At 53.5% G+C, this 7,152-nt stretch overlaps 1 long non-coding RNA gene across 1 annotated transcript; it reads left to right on the forward strand.

Annotated features, from left to right (window-relative positions):
• Positions 1–3,498: 3,498 nt before the first annotated feature.
• LOC136790677 (uncharacterized) lies at positions 3,499–6,152 on the forward strand. Its single transcript, XR_010831073.1, has 3 exons — positions 3,499–4,425; positions 4,937–5,716; positions 5,859–6,152. It is a non-coding gene; the product is annotated as an uncharacterized lncRNA (long non-coding RNA).
• The last annotated feature ends 1,000 nt before the right edge of the window (positions 6,153–7,152 follow it).

Below are 7,152 nucleotides of genomic sequence, written 5' to 3' on the forward strand. Positions count from 1 at the left end.
GCAGTGAAACTTAAACGTGCAAGTGATAACTCTATAGGTTACCCATTACACAGGATTAAGTACATGAGGACTGAGCAAATGCAGAGGCAGTTGAATGGTTTCCTACTTTTGAAGGTGGAAGAGAACAGAGCGGCACCTGGAGTTTTTACAGCCTTCTCTAAAATCTTGCTTTCTGGAAGCCTTTGCAAAATGGGACCACACGAGAGAAAAACAAAGAATTAAAGTTCTGCAGAGTATCTCCAAGCCTTCTCCCCCTGCACACACCCCCACATACCCTGCGTGTGTTCTGCAGAGTATCTGCAAGCCTTCTTCCTCTAAACGCACACACCTACAAGCCTTCTCCCACTACACACCACATACGCCTGCCGTCCAGCTACACAGGGCTGCTTCAGAAACAAATACCTGTAGACATTACTGAAGCTCTGAAGTTGTTTCTTTTGATACAGCCTGAAACACTCTTCAGCTGGTTGCTTTTCTTTGAGTGGGAACATTTCAGGTTGGGGTTTTTCCCTTTTCCACCAGCAAATGACAAATTGACAAACGGATGATGTTTCAGGCAAAGGTTTTAACACCTTATTTCTAGAAAGAATGAGAAAAACAGGGCTGTCTGTTTTGAAGAAAAATTGAAAAATACAGGGAAATAAGAGCTTTTCATAGAAAACTTTGTATTCCAGGAAAGGCTGGTATATCAGTAAGATTCAAGTAACATTTTTCAGGCAGCAAATGTCTTTCAAGCCTTCATTTGAGCTTCAAGCACCCCACAGTGCACAGACTAGGACTTTACTTGTATGCCTACTAAATTTCTAGAAGCTTTTTATGTATGCATGCATGTGTTACCTGCAAATATTCTTAGACCTTCTCAAAAACAATTCTGGCTTGTAGAATAGCACTGCAAAATGGAGGATACCTCAGCTTGACTTGAAGGACTGCCTGTCTCTGTTTCTAGCAATATAAGAAACCAGGTTTTACTGCTTTCGATTAACCATGTTTTAGTTGTACTCCCTGTTGTAGCTGGAAAGTTGGGGCAAGGGGGAGTGTTTCACAGAATCATCTACGTTGGAAGAGACCTCCAAGATCACCTAGTCCAACCTCTGACCTAACACTACCAAGTCCTCCACTAAACCATATCACTAAGCTCTAAATCTAAATGTCTTTTAAAGACCTCCAGGGATGGAGACTCAGCCACTTCCCTGGGCAGCCCATTCCAATGCCTAACAACCCTTTCGGTAAAGAAGTTCTTCCTAACGTCATTCCTAACATCTAAACCTCCCCTGGCGCAACTTTAGCCCATTCCCCCTCGTCCTGTCACCAGGCACGTGGGAGAACAGACCAACCCCCACCTCGCTACAGCCTCCTTTAAGGTACCTGGAGAGAGCGATGAGGTCTCCCCTGAGCCTCCTCTTCTCCAGGCTGAACAACCCCAGCTCCCTCAGCCGCTCCTCGTGAGACTTGTTCTCCAGGCCCCTCACCAGCTTCGTTGCCCTTCTCTGGACTCGCTCGAGCACCTCGACGTCCTTCTTGTAGCGAGGGGCCCAAAACCGAATGAACACAGTACTCGAGGTGCGGCCTCACCAGAGCCGAGTACAGGGGGACAACCACTTCCCTAGCCCTGCTGGCCACACGGTTTCTGATACAAGCCAGGATGCTGTTGGCCTTCTTGGCCACCTGAGCACACTGCTGGCTCATATTCAGCCAACTATTGACCAAGACTCCCAGGTCCTGCTCTGCCAGGCAGCTTTCCAGCCACTCATCTCCCAGCCTGCAGCGCTGCTTGGGGTTGTTGCGCCCCAGGTGCAGGACCCGGCACTTGGCCTTGTTGAACCTCATACAGCTGGCCTCAGCCCATCGCTCCAGCCTATCCAGATCCTCCTGCAGAGCCTTCCTGCCCTCGAGCAGACCGACACACGCACCTAACTTGGTGTCGTCTGCAAGCTTACTGAGGGTGCACTCGATCCCCTCATCCAGATCATCGATAAAGACATTAAAGAGAACTGGCCGCAGTACTGAGCCCTGGGGGACTCCACTAGTGACCGGCCTCCAACTGGATTGAACTCCAGTTACATTTAACTGGATTGCAACAGCAGGCGTGCTTCTAGCCACGCGTGCCTTTTTCCAGAGAGAAAGCCGAAGAAATTGGCAAACCGCAGCCGGCTGCACCCTGAGGGGCAAGGGCAGAGCAAACCCCGGGCTGGCACAGCCGGGAGCATCCCTGCAGAGAGCTGCAACGTCCCTGACAGCAGTTTTGTTCAGGGGGACCCGGGGCCAGGTGGGACAGCCTCGGCTGTGCCTCCCGCTGCGCGCTGCAGCCTCTCTCGCCTCCAGATCGGTCACTGTTCTCTGCAACGTGCCGTGCCCTGCAGCACGCTTTCCCCCTCTTTTTCTGGGGGAAGAAACGCCTGACTTCCTCTTACACGTTTGGTAGTTGTGGGTAGGGAAAGGAGGAGAAAATACAGGGCGCTCTGTGTACGAGTGCCTTCTCTTCCTTACGGGGAGGCAGCAGGCCATCCAGGCACTGTTCCATCATCCCCAGTACAACTGCCTGCTTTATTCTAACCTGGCTCTCCGCAAGAACACGGGCTGAAGTTCCCAACAGCCTGATGTGCTCATGCAGCAACATGGAAGCTGCTCTGCAAGCTCTGTGCATTTACTTTGGGTCAAACGAAGCCAAATACCACTTTGTCCTTGTAAGCGACCAACAGAGGTCACTGACGTCTGTCGCTGGGGCTGGGGCCCCACTGCACGGGCAACCCCGCTGGCTTCAGCAGAGACCCCTGCATGACGTCAGGCAGAATTCTGACCCAAAATTGGACTGATTTCGGTCACACCGAGACTAAAGGTCAGACTGATCTTAACGATGTCCTTCAGAGTTTCCTTTAGGAGTATCTTTTCTGTTAAGGGAAGTGTCCCTGCAAATGACGTATAAAATTGACACCACTTCAGCTGCTTGCATTTTTAGTAGAGTTTTGGGATTTCTTAGCTTTTCCTTAACTTTACTCTTTAGCTGAAATAAAGTTCATTTCAATGAACTCATTGCACCTTTGCTGAGCAGCTGCTCTTGCGATTGCTGCTACAGCTACTTCATTCCCCTCCCCAGAATCAGAACCCGGGGCTTTGGGCTTTTCAGTGTTTATTGCTCACTTAGTTCTTCCTTCGTGCTTCCACGGTGGGCACGAACAGACGTGTCCCCCTGCGCAGAGATGGGGGGCAGCCGGGGGGCTCCCCTCTGCTTGCCTCTCCTCTTCCAGCCGCACGCACAGGCAGCGACAGGACCGAACCGGGGCACGCTCCTGGCCTCTCCCCCTCGGCGGGGAGCTCTCAGAGCTCTGCAGGGCAGGCAGCACAGCCCCAGCCGGACCCCAGCACGCTCCCACAGCCTGCTGGCACGGCCCCGCAGCCCCGCGCACACACCTGGGCACCTTTTCCACCGCCTGGCCCAGGCCTGGGCTCCGCATCCCCTGCTGCCCCCCCCCAGTGATGCACCGCCCATGTCACAGCAGGCAGGGGGTGCCCCATGGCACAAAGGGGCGGGGACGGCCTTGGCCCCGGAACGCTGGCCCCAACGGCAGGTGGGCAGTTGGGCAGCCCTGCGATGGCTGCCCGTGCTGACGGGGAGGCTGCTCGGCTGCCTGCTCCTGCGGCTCCAGCCTCCGCTCCGGACACAAACTCAACCAGAGGAATTCAGCTCCTCTCTCCTCTCTCCTCAGGCCCTCACCTCAAATGGCTCTCAGCGCCCTACAGGACACTGGCCGAACTAAACCACCGCACGCTCCTGGCCGCTCCTTTCCAGCACTGTGCCGGACAATTGTCCACGCCCTACAGGACAGGTAAGATCGCCCCAACCCACACCCACCGCTGTCTCACAGCAAGCAGGACGGTGACACGATCGGGCCAGGATGGCAGTATTCACTCCATCAGGATGACGGGACACCGACGGATGTGGTGAGACGCTCGAGACCCTCGGGCAGAAAGGCAGGGGCTGTCCGTGGTCATAGGGGGATGCAGCTCGGTTTGTTCCTTCTCTTATTAAAGCCAGACACACACAGCGATGGGACCAGACCACAGCACACTCCTGGCCTCTCTTCCCTTGAGAACTCAGCAGGAGAAGATGCCAACACTCTACAGGACAGATAAGACAGCCCAACCCATTCCCCACCACAGTCTCAATGCCTGAGAAGTTGGCCCAACACGGCTCACTCTTGGCTGTCAGGCAGACACAGGAAGGACGGCCTTCGAGTGAGGCTGGGAGAGCCTTAGGCTGGAAGGCAGTGGCTGCTCCTGGCCACAGGGGAAGGCTGCTCCCTTTTGGCTTCCTCTCTTACAGCTGGAAACACACACAGTGATGGGACCAGACCACGGCACACTCCTGGCCTCACTGCCCTCGACCACTCAGCTGGAAGGAAGAGCTGCCACCGCTCTCCAGGACAGGTAAGATCGCCCCAACCCACACCCACCACGGTCCACAGCAAGCAGGAAGGTGACACGATCGGGCCAGGATGGCAGTATTCACTCCATCAGGATGACGGGACACCGACGGATGTGGTGAGATGCTCGAGACCCTCGGGCAGAAAGGCAGGGGCTGTCCGTGGTCATAGGGGGATGCTGCTCGGTTTGTTCCTTCTCTTATTAAAGCCAGACACACACAGCGATGGGACCAGTCCATGGCATAATCCTGGCCTTGCTACACTCGACCACTCAGCTGGAAGGAAGAGCTGCCAGCTCTCTACAGGAGAGGTAAGATCGCCCCAACCCACACCCACCGCACTCTAACAGCAAGCAGCGAGGTGACGCACTTGGACCAGGATGGCAGTGACCGCTCCATCACGATGACGGGACACGGATGGATGTGGTGAGACACTCAAGACCCTTGGGTAGAGAGGTTGGGGCAGCCTGTGGTCACAGGGGGATGCTGCTAGGTTTGCTCCTTCTCTTATTAAAGCCAGACGCACAATGCAATGGGACCAGACCACGGCACAATCCTGGCCTCTCTCCCATTGAGAAGTCAGCCGGAAAAGCTGTCAGTGTTCTCCAGGACAGGTAAGATCGCCCCAACCCATTCCCCACCGCTGTATCACAACAAGCAGGATGGTGACATGATCGGGCCAGGACGGGAGTGACCGCTCCATCAGGACGACAGGACACCGACAGCCTCGGTGAGACGCTAGAGACTCGGGCAAACAGGCAGGGGCTGCCCGTGGTCACAGGGGGATGCTGCTCCGTTTGGTGCTTCTTCTCTTTCAGCCAGAAACACACAGCGATGGGACCAGACCACGGCACAATCCTGGCCTCGCTGCGCTTGACCACTCAGCTGGAAGGAAGAGCTGCCAACACTCTCCAGGACAGGTAAGATCGCCCCAACCCACACCCACCACGGTCCACAACAAGCAGGAAGGTAACACGCTCGGGCCTGGACGGGAGTGACCGCTCCATCCGGATGACGGGACATGGACGGACGTGGTGAGATGCTGGAGACCCTTGGGCAGAGAGGCAGGGACAGCCCATGGTCACAGGGGGATGCTGCTCGGTTTGTTCCTTCTCTTATTAAAGACAGACACACACAGCGATGGGACCAGACCACGGCACACTCCTGGCTTCTCTCCCCTTGAGAACTCACCTGGAAGGAAGAGCTGCCAACGCTCTACAGGACAGATAAGCGATCCCCAACCCACACCCCACTACGGTCCCACAGCATGCCAGAAGATGACGCGGTTGGGCTATGGTGGGCATCTCCTGGCTGTCACGGAGATGTGGGTTGAGCGGCCTCGGAGTGAGGCTGGGAGAGCCGCACCCAGGGATGCAGGGGCTGACCCTGGCAACCGTCTGGGGCTGCTCTTTTTGGTCATTTTCCTTTCTCACCCCAGCACAAACCCCCGAGCACACCAAGGTCTGCCACTGTCCTTTCCCTCCTCTGCCCAATCCCTCTGCGGCCACTGAAGGCTGGTGCAGCTTTCTACAACCACAGCCACCGGAGGAGCAGGAAGCACACAAGGACCCCGTCTGACCCCGGCCATGGTCCTACAAGCACACCAATGGGCCCCGCGGCTATGGACAAAGAGCTCGGCACGCCTCCGCGCCACCCCACCCCACCCCACGTCTCTCTCAAACATTGCTCAAATAAAGGTTCTGATTCACAACCTCAGCGGCTGCTTTTTCCTGCCCTTCTTGGGGAAACCTCGGGGGGCTTTGCCTTTTGCAGAAGGAGCAAGTGCACCAGCCTCCGCTTCTTCAGATGCTGGCATCAAGAGAATTTCAAAGCAGATTAAGTGTCCTAATCTAAGACCAGATTCTGCAGGCGTTTCAGAAAAGTGTTTGATGATAAACACTTATGCAACTCTGGAGGAGAGTAGTCCACTGTGTTCTTAATTTATTCCTGCAGATGGAATACAGCATCACAGTTCAGCTGCTGACTCTAAAACACATTTTGCCATTAGTTCTTCTGATGCACCAGCTTCATCTACAGTTCCATGAGGTCAAATACCTTTAACACTAATTTACTCCAGCATGATTTTTGTTGTTGTTATTTATTAAATGCAGGCAGAAATAATCACCTTTTTTTTTTTTCCTTAAAGCAGAGATTAAAACCTCTTTAAAATTAAGTCTGAAAGAGGCAGCTCTGATCACTGCAGCTGCTACTGACAAGTCAGAAAGGAAAACTCCCACTTCTGGAAAGACAGAGGAAAAAGACCAGAAATCCTAGAACAGGAAATTACTCATGCAAGCAAGAGTAATCAGAAGCTGGTAAAGATAGTATCACATCTTAACAGCAGGACCAGAGATAGCCATTGAAACCAGAATCTATTTGAGCATCAGAGAAAGTCTGCATAAACGACTAGAGTCACTTGCAAAGAACTAGTAACGACATAGTAAGAGCATATATTCCTTCCTGTCTCAAGTCACCAGGGAGACTTCTAAAACAGCATCACGAATGTCAACTCCACTGAGGCTTCAACGGAGTAAACTAACGATTCCTCAGACTTCCAGCATGACTTACACAATCCCATTTTGAGGCGTTAAAGCAGGACTTTTGGTACAGACAGAAATAAAAGTTTATGTAAATGTTTCTCAGCTCAACACCAGACCCACTCCTCAGATGCCTGAATTAAGATCACCTGATAAGTGACTGGTGTGTTAGCTTCATCTAAGGACAAACTCCCC

This window comes from Anser cygnoides, chromosome 4 (genome assembly GCF_040182565.1).
Source record: "Anser cygnoides isolate HZ-2024a breed goose chromosome 4, Taihu_goose_T2T_genome, whole genome shotgun sequence".
Lineage (NCBI taxonomy): Eukaryota > Metazoa > Chordata > Aves > Anseriformes > Anatidae > Anser > Anser cygnoides.